At 38.8% G+C, this 13929-nt stretch overlaps 1 pseudogene across 1 annotated transcript; it reads right to left on the reverse strand.

Moving 5' to 3' along the window:
• Positions 1-4388: 4388 nt before the first annotated feature.
• LOC308433267 (pyruvate kinase PKM-like) lies at positions 4389-7378 on the reverse strand (annotated as a pseudogene). Its single transcript has 2 exons — positions 7327-7378; positions 4389-5900 (listed from the first exon to the last, which is right to left on the reverse strand). The product of its transcript is annotated as a pyruvate kinase PKM-like (transcript).
• Between the last annotated feature and the right edge of the window lie 6551 nt (positions 7379-13929).

Here is a 13929-nt window from a genome sequence, read left to right on the forward strand (position 1 = left end):
ACATGTGACTATGTGGCTATTCTTTGGTACATAAGCAATCAATCAATTCCTGTATCCCCCAAAGAGAATGGCTCTCTCTTCCTTGGCAAACATCAACTGCCAATAGATTCCCTGACATGGGTGGAGACAAAGAAGCCTCTCTCTCAACTGTGCTGGAATTTTTCTGTGGTTTGATATCATGCAGATTGTGTGCAGGTGACTGTAACCTCTATGTGTTGACGCAAGCAACAACTAAGCCAAAAGCAGAAATCAATATTTCAAAGCTCTTCTTCCCATATCTCAGTTTTTACATCAGTCTTGTTTTCTACAATGTTCCATGAAGGTGGGAGGTTTGTGTAGTTGACATACTCTTTAGTTGAGCACATAGAGTTATCTATATTTTGTACTTTGGTGACCCAAGGAATGCCTTTGCCAAACTGAGCTCCCTGGAGCAGATTGAGTGAAGCACAGATGTCTGGGTATAAACATACCTCGTCATTAAGTTGGCAGCATAACTATTTAGCAATGCCCCCACAACTCTATGGTCTCTACAATCATAGGCCTTGTATTAATTTTATAGTAGCATACCAGGCATGAAACCAGTCTTACAGAGACAGCTTCATATCAAATTTAAAGAGGTTAGTTGGTTTCCCATAGTCATCATACCAACCTTGAAGCTCTGGGTACATCTTTCACATTAGGTTAGTATTGTAGCAGGAATACTGGTTATCCAGTGCTGGTTAAGACTGCTAATTTCTCTTTCTCCCCAGCATCCTGCATTCTACCTTTTGGCACTATGTAACTCTAGGACAGTCATGTAGCCAGCTTAAAATTAAGGTCCCTACTGTATATATCTAAACTGAGTAGTGTTTTTAGGAATCATATCTTACTAACTATTTATGGTAGACAACCAAGAGCAGTGACAATAGCCTATATTCCTCTAGGGCGCCTCTGGAGTTTCCATGACAAATTACTTTTAAGGTGGTAACCCATGCCTGGCACTGGGATTTTTGTTAATAACACATCTGGTGGGGGGGGGCATGATAGAATCTCAGAGGGTCAGCAGAATGGATAGAAATATTCATCCTCAGGGTTTAGAGGTATGGGCACCCTTTAGAAAGTAACAGAGACCTAGAAAATGAGAGACTCTCAAGACTCAATTAGGGTGTCCATAACTGAAAAGCACTACAGTAGGGAGAGGGAACTCAAGAGTCCACATTCAGTATATGGGTTCTGAAGTTGGCAGATGAAGTTACCAACCCATAATCAAAGTTTCTGACCCAGAATTGTGCCTGTCTAAAAGAACTGTGGGGACAAAAATGGAGATTAGACTGAAGGAAAGGCAGTCTGTGACTGGCCCAAATTGGGATCCATTTCATGGGAGGACACCACATACACCCTATCTCTTTAAATTTGTCAAGTACTTGTGTTAATATAATTCTTTCCCTTAATTTAATTAAAGCTTTTGCTAAGCTATTTTAAAGGGTAGCATATTTCCAAGTAAAGATATTTTTCTTGGATTCAATTTTTTAAAAACAAGTTTCCAAACTTTGGTCTGTACTAAAGAGTATTTGAATATAGTTGACAGTCTGTAAATTCTTTGGAGTTCAGAAATAAAGGTGAGTGGGAGGGGATTCCAAGCTGGTTAGAAAAACAGGGGCAAGATAAGCTCCTAAGGCCAGGTTGTAGGAGTTTTATGCAGCCAGAGAGAGGAAATGAACTTCACAGGAAGGACATTTTTTTTTCCAATTTTGCTAATAGATCCTTTAGAAGCAACTGCACTAAATAAAGGGATTAATTATGGGTTACATTAGTGGTTATATTTGTTCCTGTTGATGCTGTTCTGTTTGCAGCTTAACCATCTATGACCTTGTGCAAGGGTAGAGAAGAGCTGGCTTTTTATGTCCTTAGAGTAGAATGTTCTTTCTCTCACATAACACAGATTGGACTCTGGCTCCAGTAGGGGTGGTTCCCAGGCCCTTGGCTTTTTTCCCACTGCCTGGTTGACTTGTAGACTGTGGGAATGTGTGCAGCATCGTAACAGTCAAGTGACCTCTGAGCAGAGAGCAGGGAGCAAACACTAAGAAGGACAGCAGGACACAGTGTAAGCAAATGACTTGTACAGGAGGCTCATCTGGTGAGCAGATTAATTAACATAGACACTGGATCTGTGAAAACAAAGCTAGATGTGTGTGTGTGTGTGTGTGTGTGTGTGTGTGTGTGTGTGTGTGTAGGAGAGTATTTTTCATCCAGCAATATTAGATGATCATATTAGCTGTAAAAGAGTTGGCTCTCAGAGCATGCTATGTCTGAAGACTGTAGCACAGAGTCTCCCAGTATGTCATTCATGGCATAAGGTTTCTTGATATTAATAGATACCACAGTACAACAGAATGAGAGCGAGTGTCTTGGCTCAATTAATACAGAAAAGAAATACTTACAAACAGTCAGGGCACACACAAGTTCGGGTCTGTTTTACTACTGTGCAAACCTGTGTGATTTTAGATCAGAGGAAGAGGATGGGCCATTACTAGTTTTTTTTTTCTTTTTGATAGCTGAATTCTATAGAATATGTTTCCTCAAATATTTCTCATAGGGTTAAGATAAAGTAAATAAAAACATGGTGAGAAGAGATGCCCACTTAACAAGGAAGCTAATAGTTCTCAACTCCCTACTGGAATTCTACACTGTGGGTAAAATGATAACTGAATCATTTCTGAATCAGCCAAGTGCTGAAGTCTTGAGGAGTTATAATTAGACAGGTAATAAAATGGGACTCCTATCAAATTTTTCACACATTTTAACACACCTGACAGTCTATCAAAAGGAAGTGTCTCTCAAGACAGACTTGCCATGGTTGGCTGGCTTTGCCAAACCACCAGAGCGTGAAATCAATCCTGCTTATCAGCATCCAGCTCATGGAAGCCTGCTTCTGGGAGCTGGAGTCCGTGGCTCAGAGCTTTCTTTGGCTGTGCTCGAAGTGAAGACAAAGACTGTGCACATCAATTTCACTTAATTAGCTTTTTACATGACTTTCATTTCTCTTACGTAGGCTAATTAGCACCATGCTAGGAAGTCAGCCCTCCCCACTCTGGAGAATTCACAGGCATTTCTGCATCATACTCACTAAAATCAGCGTCCTTAACTTTGCTTCTGCAATGGCTCCGGCTGCAGGGTAGTTCCCCATTGAGATACAGTTGCTGTACTATTAATTTTGTTCTTTACTTTCCTCTCTCTGGGAAATAGGCGATTTAATTCGTGAGAGTGCTCTGAGGCACTGTGCTTATGTTGTTGAGCAGATTTATGTAGTGCCTGTGTCAAACAGCACAGTACACTGCCTGGAATTCACTGCGCTTTGCACTCATATGAAGTTTATTACAGTTTTCCAAAGCATATTTAAACAAGTGGAGAGGGGCCAGCACAATATTGAACAAAGCTTACTTCCTGTGGGCCAACATTGTTTTCTAATTTTTTATTTATTAAAGCTCTTTCATCACCGTTGAAGTGATCAAATACATTTTTAATGGATCATGGAATTAGTGTAAAATCACTAAGCAACAGACTCTAACTTTACAACCAACCATATTGGAAAACTTCAGAATGACTCACAGGGCAGACTGACGTTCACAATTAGCAGATTTAAGCAAACCAGTAATGTCTTTGTGGAAGGAAGTTGCCTTCCTCTTTCTATTGGTCCGTTTGATTGGTTTTTCCACATAAACAGAAACTTAAGACTTATTTCTTTAGTAAGTTATACTGACCAGAGTATAACAATTTAAATTACTCATCATGAAGAAGAATTGAAAACATTAATTCCACCCATGTGGAACCACTAAAGCATCTTTCTGGCACTGACTCTCATTCTTTTTGTTGTTGTTGTTGTTGTTGTTTCGCGTCAGCTGCTGCTTATTGACTTTCAGGTGGGCACTCTAGCAACAGGCCCGAGACTCTGCAGAGCACAAGGTAGAGAGTGGAGTGTCTGCATTGGACGCACAAGGAGGAAGGGGAGGCCAAAGCTGCTGGAAAGCAAGTCAGGGCCAGGGCCAAGTCATCTACATGGAACCCTGGGCTGCAGGGCCTCAGCCCCGACTCCTGCAGTCTCCAGGCGAGGGCTGGGGATTCTCTGGACAACTTTCTACAGGAGGAAAGTACAGAGAGATGCTGCTGCCGTTTGGTGATAAAGTCAAAGGCTTTTCAATCCTGCGTTCCTCCTTCACCCCTGGCTCAGGTAGGGCTATGAGAAAAATAGCTGGGCTCAATTGCATGTTTCGAAGGCATTAATTTTCCCTGGTGTCCCAGCCCGCCAGCGCCACACCATGGCTCAGAGTGAGCACTACAAGCGTTGCTGGCCTATAGGATTAGGGGAAGGGAGGGGAAAGTAGAGGTGCTAGAAGAGAGGCTCCAGAGGGTCATCGAGGCACAGGAACTGCACGCATGGTGTTGGTGAAGCCAGAGCCAGGGCGCCACCCGGTCAGCACAATGACCACATCTTCCTTCTTGAAGAAGCCTTGGGCCTTGCCAACATCCATGGCCAAGTTTACATGAAGGTCAACATCCTCAGCCCAGGCATCCTGTATGGCAAGCTTACACAACACAGGGAAGATGCCATGATACAGATGGGTCTGGTGAGCAGTCACAGCAATGATCGGAGCTCGAGGGCGGTACCCGGCCACTTGGTGAGCACTCCTGCCAGACTTGGTGAGCACGATAATGTCCCCACTGCAGCACTTGAAGGAGGCCTCCACGGAGCCCACGGCAGCACCTCTGTGGGCTCACTGGTAATGGGCGCCAGGCGGCAGAGTTCCTCGTAAAACTCCAAGTGGTAGATGGCAGCCTCGGCCTCTCAGGCAATCAGGTGCTGCACGCGAACAGCCTCCAGAGGGTAATACCCTTTGGCTGTTTCTCCAGACATCATGATGCAGTCGGCTCGGTCTAGGACTGCATTGACCACACCACGGCCTTCAGCACGGGTGGGGCGTGGCTTCTTGATCATGCTCTCCAGCGTCTGTGTGACACAATTGACAGGCTTCCCAGCTCGGTTGCATCGTCTGATCATCATCATCTGAGCCAGGAAGACCTTCTCTGCCGGAATCTCAGTGCCCAGATCATCACGAGCCACCATGATCCCATCACAGGCCTCCAAAGTCTCATCAACCCTGCGGACACCTTCATGGTTCTTGATTTTGCTGATAATCTTGATCTTCTTGCCCTTCTCTCCCAGGACTTTTCTAACTTCATGCACATCGACTGCCTTTCCTGCTCCACCCCAAACTTCAGGTCCTTTTCTGACACAGTGCAGAGGTCCGCAGAAGCTCCAGGCAGGTCCACGCCCTTCTCGCTGCCAAGGGAGCCAGCATCCTCCACCTCTATCACCATTTAGTCAGCACCTTTCTCCTGCACCTACAACGAGATGAGCCCATCTTCCCCGTAGATCTGGCTGCCCAGCCATAGGATGTTCCCGTCACACTTCTCCATTTGGTGTTGTCCAGGGTGATCTTCAGAGAGGCTCCCTTCTTCAGCTCCACCTCTGCAGTGCCGCCACCTTTGAGGAGTCCAGTCAGATCTCAGCGCCCTTTGTGTCCACAGCCACCGCAATGGGACAGTAGAGAATGGAATCAGATGCAAAGCTTTCTGTGGCTGCTCAGACATTCTTGATGTCTTTGCGTGGTACTCATGGGTTCCATGAGAGAAATTCAGCCGAGCCACATTCATTCCAGACTTAATCATCTCCTTCAGTATCTCCACAGAGCGGGGAGAAGGGCCAGTGGTACAGATCATGCCAGCGTTGCAGGCCGAGATAGGTACGGAGTCAATGTCCAAGCAGCACATGTGCTCCAGGAAGGTGTCAGCCATGGCTGCATGAAGCTGCTGGGTCTAAATGAAGGTAGTCCCTGCTTCGCTGTGTGGCTTTGGCTTGGTTCCTGAGATCCTTCAGATCCTGTTGCGATACCTAAAGCAGACACCTTCTGAGTCAGGATCGAGTCAGGACAGGTGCTGTGTGGATGGCAAGGACTTTTCTAATGAGTATGGAGACAGCCAGATGTGTGATGAACCAATACAAAGCAGGACATTTGCTCAATGGGGTTCAGTGTCATTCAGTCACATTCTCCTTTGTATTGGTATTGATAGCATATTGGAAAAAGATCAATGGCCTTTTGTACTCCAATCAAAATGTTCTATATCCAAGAATCATTTTAGTTAGAAAATACAAATAAAAATAAACTATCAGAAAAAAAAGGGAATTTGTACACTCTATACGTTTTTCTTCTCTCAATGAAATACTACTGATAAAGGTTGGGATTATATGGACAAATTTTATGTCCAAACTGTCTAAATTTGAGAGCTCTGAAGCATGTCTCTGACTCTGATTAAATAATACAAGTTACATTCTCTGAAGCAAGAAACATTGAGGATATTTTGGAATTCAGATCCACCAACTTAAAATAATATAATTATGCATATTTTGAGTTAATATTAAGGATTATAGGAGCTTCACTTTCCTCAGCTGTTTACGTAGCTCAAATATAAGAAGAATGAATACACCTTGTAATTTAGATTCACCATACATGATAAACATCTCTTCTGCGGTACTCATCAGAGTTTTCCCTTCATGCATATTTGTTTCTTCTTACACATACATTATTTTCTGTATGTCTATAGGCTTTCCTGTAAGCTATAGTCTACTGGTATCTATGCAGATTTGATTATTTGTGTGGTCAGTGATTTTGTTGTGGCTAAACTTAAACACAATTCTAGCTTGTGGACATTGGAGAAGGGCACTGAAAAGATTTTCTCCTGTCTGTTTCAGAAAGGCCAGAAGCAGGAAGTAAACAGAATTAGCTCATTTTCAGCTACACAGATGCAATTTCCTCTCTTTGGGGATAATATCTATTCAAAGCTGATGGCTTTTAAAGAGCAAAGTGTTATTCAATTTCCTTCCTTCTTCATGAGTTTTTAGAGTGTTTATCTGTGGAAACACTGTAGAGGCTTATACTCAAATGATAATTTTCCTTGTGGCCATTTACTAAAACACATCCTGCCCACAATTGAGAAGCGACATCAGAGTATCATTGCACACAGAACTGTGTGAGGAAACACTTCTGTACATTCTCACACACGGTGTTGACCACTGGTGGTTTCCTTGTCACTTCATTGTTAAGCTAAACCTTATAGACAAGGGGAAGGCAATTACTACTACAAATTAAATTTTATTGTTATGAATTAAAAATTAAGTTCGAATATTCTGATCCTGACTACAAATGCTTTCCTGAAATGTTTTCTATGAAAAATACTAAGAAGAATTATGAAAGCAAGTTAACGTGCCCCACCTGAAATATGATGGCAAACCGTGGTAACAGTTGCAGACACAGATGAAATATTTGTCCTCTTGTTGTAACATGTTATTTCTAGATGCAAACTTCATGGAAATAAAATAATAACAATTCAGCCTTTATGTACCTAATTTACTGTCTTGGTTCAGTGTTATATGATCATAACTATTTTTTCCCATCTTAACCTAAGTTAACTATATTTGAATGCTAACTTAGAAGCTTCAGTAAGTTTTAATTTTCCCTGTCATCCTGTTACATTTGCCAATGAGCAGATCTGTATATTATGCACTCAGTGCATAGTCAAAATATATTTGCATAATGAGTAAGAGAATTAACAAATTAATGTTTAAAATAAAAGATAAAGCTAAAACTATGCTATATGATTTTGAAATTCAGCAACAGAAGCAAGAAATGCCACTTTGTTGTTAATTACTTTTTCTATCTTTCCTACAACAGTTCTTCAGTTCTCTTTTGTGATAAATTCTTTGTTTTATCATCTGTTTTTTGGAGCCACCAAAGTTCACACAATGCTACTATAATTTGTTGTAGTGCTGGGTTTGTGGTCAGATATAGTTTAAATTTAGTTTTGTCTTGGAATTTCTTAGTCTCTCCATCTATGGTGATTGAGAATTTTGCTGGATATAGCAGCTTGGGCTGGCACTTGTGTTCTCTTAGGGTCTGCATGATGTATGTCCAGGCTCTTCTAGCTTTCATAGTCTCTGTTGAGAAGTCAGGCGTGATTCTGATTGGTCTGCCTTTATATGTTACATGACCTTTTGCCCTTACTGCTTTTAGTATTCTTTCTTTGCTTTGGGCACTTTGTGTTTGGACTATTATGTATTCGGAGGAATTTCTTTTCTGGTCCACTCTATTTGGAGTTCTGTAGGCTTCTTTTATGCTCATGGTCATCTCATTCTTAAGGGTAGGGAAGTTTTCTTTTAGGATTTTGTTGAAGATATTTACTGTGCCTCTTAGTTGATATTCTTCACCCTCTTCTATTCCTATTGTCCTTAGGCTTGGTCTTCTCATTGTGTTAGATCTCCTGGATATTTTGGGTTAGGAGCCTTTTGGTTTTTGCATCTTCTCTGACTGTTTTGTCTATGTTTTCCATGTTGTTTTCTGCCCCTGGGATTCTCTCTTCCATTTCTTGTAGTCTGTTGGTGATGCTTGCATCTGTGACTACTGATTTCTTTTTTAGGTTTTCTACCTCCAGGGTTGTCTCTTTTAGTGTTTTCTTTATTGTTTCCATTTCTGTTTTAAATTCCTTCTTCTATTCCTTCAACTCTTTGTTTCTGTTTTCCTCTAGTTCTTGGATTTCTTTGAGTGTTTTTCTTGTTTCCTCTTTAAAAGCTTCTATTTTTTAATGCTTTTCCTTCCTTTCTTGTTTAAGGATCTCTATCATCATCTTGAGGTATGGTTTCGAGTCTGAGTCTTCTTTTTCTGGAATGTTTGGCATTCTGCTTTTGCTTTGATATGAGAGCTGGGTTCTAGTGTTGCCAGGTTGTCTTGGTTTCCATTGGGTAAGTTCTTTTGCTTTCCTCGTGCCATTCTGTTGTCTGTGATTATATGTGGTTTTGTTGTCAGTGATTGGTCTCTTCTGTGTACCAGACCTGTGTCCCTGGATCTCCGCTGTTCCTGGTGGCAGCTGGCCTGAGTGTTTGTTCCACACCCAAGGGCCCTCATGGTGGAAACCGAGTCCCTATGGCAGAGTTCCTGCTCTGCCAAAACTACACTTATTATAGGTGCAGTTGCTTTAGACAAATTATCATAATTTAATCGCTACCCTGTCATTTCTTTAATTTAAAAGAATATGAGTTTGTTCTGATACTTAATGTGGTATTTACATTAATATTTATTATTAAGAATGAATTTTAAGGACCTAGAGACATAAAATTTTCAGTCATCAGGATGTTAAGTATTAAAATGGGAACCAAGGCAACATCACAAGGTTAGATTACCAGAAAAGTGTGAAGTCCAAGTCCACCCTGACTAACAGGCATAATCCTAAAACCTTATTTTTGGAAAAATGCCTTTGGCTATTTCCTTAGGACCTAGGATAATTAAATGTTTTATTTCTGCCTTTGGGAACATAAGTGAAAATATTTCCAAATAGCAAAATAAAATAATTGTCTTTTCTATCTTCCCTGATGCACTCATGTTTGTCTCTGAAGCTTAACACCTCAAGTCTCTTTGATACAAGTACTTTACATGCCTGGGAACATTTATAATTTGTTGCTTAATGTTTATCTAATACTCCTCGTTCCCTCTCTCTATTCCCTATACGTGCCCCTCCCCCATCTCAATGATACCTCTCTACATTGCTAAGGTGGGGTGACACTTTAGTGACATTCTGCTTAAGGTTTCCAAGTTCCCTGATTGCAGATCACAGCTGTGAAGCCAGACTTGGCTTTTGAAAGACTAGAGCTGTCAAAAGCAGATGCCATGTGTCTTGTTTTTCTGTTCTATTTCAATATGAATCGTCTTGATAACCTACACATTTGTTAATATATAACCTTAATAATATATATTATGTATGCTTACATATGTAATAACAATAATATTTGTAACAAATAAATCCATGGTTTTTTTTATTTTTGCCTCACTTTGACTTGCTTAGTTCTTAGTTCAATCCCTTAATCTAACCTGGTGGTGAGAAGTGATTTTGAAAATGATATACAGCTTGGAGGTGTATATAAATTATATACATAATTATATAAAATTATATACATGAGTTATCTTCCAATGACAATGTCATTACCCCTCTGTCAATTCTAGGTTCCCTGTGGTCTTGCATTCTTGCCATATGCCAGTTACAGAGCTAGATAACTTGTCAGATTAGGAGGTGATAAAATAGAGACTTTATAGTGTCAAGGTAATTTTTAATGATTATTTTTCTATTCTTATACAAGTTGACTTTGGGTATTGATAGCAATCCTAGAAGATAAGAATAATTATTTAGCATGTAAGTCTCTTTTGGTTTGTTATTTAGTAATTCATATATTGTGGAGAAAAAATAGCTTAAATACATAGTTTAACCAAGTGAATATCATTTCTGAGATTATAAATTTGTACGTTATATGTTCATTTTCTTGGGCAAATGCCATTCTACCGTGACTCTGGCACCCTACAGTCAAGATCTTCTTTCCCTTGAAACTATTAAAAGAATTCAGGAAACCAAATCCAAAGAACTATTGTCTTCTATATTTAAACCTCTGTCCTTGTTTCCAGATTCTGTATACAAGTTAGAGAGGATTTTGCTGGAATGCATTCAAAAAGCTCAAGCCAGAAACAAGAAACACCAAACAGGGGATTCTAAGTAAGATTCCAGATAGTTTACAGTTTGGGTCGAACACATTTGAAATGGGTGTTTTAAACATTTCAACTCAGTTCACTTAGTTTCAACAAACACAGGAAGGCACTCTTTTTGATCATGGGAGCAAAAACAAAAGGTGAAATATATTTTGTTTTTGTCAAAAGAATTGGGAATCACTTGATTTAGATGAATATAAAGAAAAAAATGTGTATAGCAGATCCTAAGTATTTTGTCCCTAGATACTTTTGGGTGTGGATTTATTAACTTGCTTCTACAGTAGGTTACCATTCATATACTTAACAAATTATCACTGTATAATTAGAGACATACCAACCCTGAGTTGAGGTATGAGTAAAGGAAAGTCATGGGTAAAGAAAAGAATCAAGCAAGGAGACTGTGGGGAGGACTATGTTAGACTTTTCCACACTCTAGTGTGTACAGAAGAACTTTCACTGTCCAGGGAGTCCAGGAGACATTGTGTCAACATCCATTAAATGCATATCAGTTTATTGATTAGTGCGTCATGAATGACTAAAACAACATAACCTTAGAAATTAATACATAAGACAAGAGAGGGGGAGGGGCAATCTTGGGACATAATTGTCTCAGTGAAGCTTGGGAGTACATCATTTCTCTATTCCTTTGTTCAATATCAGAAAATTACTCTTTACTCTGACATTAGAATTATGCTTTGTAGATTCATTGGGAGTGGGCATTGATGCACTATTTTCATTAACAAAGACATTTGAAATTAGCATTTTGCTCCCTCTGATGCATTTGTTCCTATCCTTAGAAAAAAAGTTGAGAAGTGAGCCCCACCAGCATCCCTGTTCTCCCGATCTCTCATCATGAGCCCAGGGCCTGAATGCAGATTGGTGTGTGTACATGTACATTGTGTGTGTGTGTGTGTGTGTGTGTGTATGTGTGTGTGTGTGTGTGTGTGTGTGCGTGTGTGTGTGTGTGTGTGTGTGTGTGTGTGTTCACATGGTTCATGAGTGTGTGCATGAATGCCTGCATGCGTGTGTGCATGTCTGTGTCTGAGTGTGTGTTACAGAGATGCATATCCATTGCTTTAACTCACCACATCCCTTCCAGCATTTGTTGTCTATTGTTCCATTCTGACTACATAAAGATTACATCTCAAAATTGTTTTGTTTTGCATTTCCCTAATTGCTACTGGCAAACATTTTTGAGATATTTTCAGTTGTTTTCTTTAAATGGGAATTTTTTTTTTTTTTGACTCCTTGCTTGTGAGTTCTTTGCATTTGAACTTTTGTCAGTTAGACAACTGAGAGAGATTTTCTCCCATGTTATGGCCTTCCTCTTCATCCATTTGCCTATTTCCTTTGCTTTGCAGAATCTATTTAGTTTCATGATATCCTCTTGTTTATTGTTGGCCTTGATTCTGGGCCAAATTGAGTTCTATTCTGAAAAACCTGTCTTACTCCTGTGTCTTGTTTGGTACTGACTATGTTTTCTTCCAGCAGATTTAGCATTTCAGGTTTCACATTAGAGGAGTTTATATTCAGTTTTCTATTGTGAAAGAAGTTCTGTATTTTGACAAATTGCGTTAACTTCCCAGATTGCTTTGAGCAGTGTATTTGTTTGAAATTATTCTGATTCATGAGCAAGGTGTATCTTTGTTCTTCTTTGTGTCTTAGACAATTTATTTCAATAGTGTTCTGTCAATTTCATTGCCAAGATACTTCATTGCTTTACTTAAATTGTGTTATTAAATGTTTATTCCTTTTGTAACTAGCATAAATCAAACCACTTTCTCAATTTCTCTCACAGAAAGGTCACATTTCATCTCTAGAATTGCTACTAATTCAGGTTGAATTTGTATCTTGTAACTTCACTTGTCTTTGTTAATAAAATGAATAGGGTTTGCTTCAGTGTATTGGGTTTTTATGTTTAAAATTATATAATCTCTAGGCACAAATAACTCAACATTTTCCTTTGTAGCCTGGATGTAATTCCATAAGTTTCCTAATTTATTCTTCATGTATGCTTTGATTTTTATAATATTTTTCTTTATAAGCAATATTTGCTTGAGTTTTTTCTCATTCTTGAGGATGTTCATAGGTTGATAGAGACCATTTTTTGATGCATCTACTGCTCTGTACATTATTGTTATGTTTATTCCTGTTAATTTAAAACTTTTGATGCATATAATTTTTGATTGTGGTTAGAGACTCTATACTTTATTTAAAATACATTTAGTTGCTCAATATTCATCTCAAAGTTGATTATTCAATTTGCATTCAGCATGTATATTTGTAGTTTCATCCTTTTATTTTATTTTGGTTGAGAAGACACAATGATGATTTTATTTTTTATAACTTACAAAAGCATAGATGTAACCTTATTTAATTTGTCCAATATAATTTTCTTGAGAATATATAAATTATTTATAAAATATAAGGTATATTTATATAAGTATAAATATATTTTGGGGGATGGTTTGTTCATCTATTTTTAAATTATCTTTTTGTTCAATATTACAGTTCAATTAAAATTTACATTTTTATTTGAAAATTTTAATATGTTCTACTGAAGTACAATAATTATATAACATTAAAAAATTCAATGTGTAGTTTATGATTGTAAAATATCACCACAGTCTAATTCTTTACTTTTATGCGTTATTTCTTTTTTTTCCTGAGCCCTGGGCACTACTATAATTGCCTTTATGTATTTTCCTAATATTAACATTTTATATAAGTTGGTAATAGAGTCTAAAGTTATGTAAGTATATTATTTTACTTAATAAAGATGCAAACATATTGACAATCTATGACTATATCGTTTAAACATCAAAGAAACATTAAAATACAAAAGCAAAGTCAAAAAATTAATGCAGGATTGAAAAATGACTTTTTGCCTCTTCATTCTACACAAAGTGACAATTTCATAGGATGGTTATGTTTATGGTTAAAATGGTTTTATGTTATGATTATATTGTGGTTAAAAGAAGGCAATATTGGCATTTTTATTGGATATTCTCTGTATTTACATGTCAAATGCTACCCCCTTTCCCTCTACTCCCATTCTTTCTCCACCTCCCCTTGCCTCTATGAAGGTGATCCTTCTCCCAACCACCCTATCCCAAAACACTTGACATTTCCTTATACTAGAAAAACAAGCCTTCACTGGAACAAAGGTCTCTCTTTCCATTAATGGCAGACAATGCTATCCTCTGCTACATATGCAATTGGAGTCATAGGTCTCTCCATGTGTGCTCATGGGTTGGTGTTTAGTCTCTGGGAGTTGTGGAGGGTTTGGTTGGTTGATATAGTTGTTCTT

Source organism: Micromys minutus, assembly GCF_963924665.1.
Source record: "Micromys minutus genome assembly, chromosome: 19".
In the NCBI taxonomy this organism is placed as follows: domain Eukaryota; kingdom Metazoa; phylum Chordata; class Mammalia; order Rodentia; family Muridae; genus Micromys; species Micromys minutus.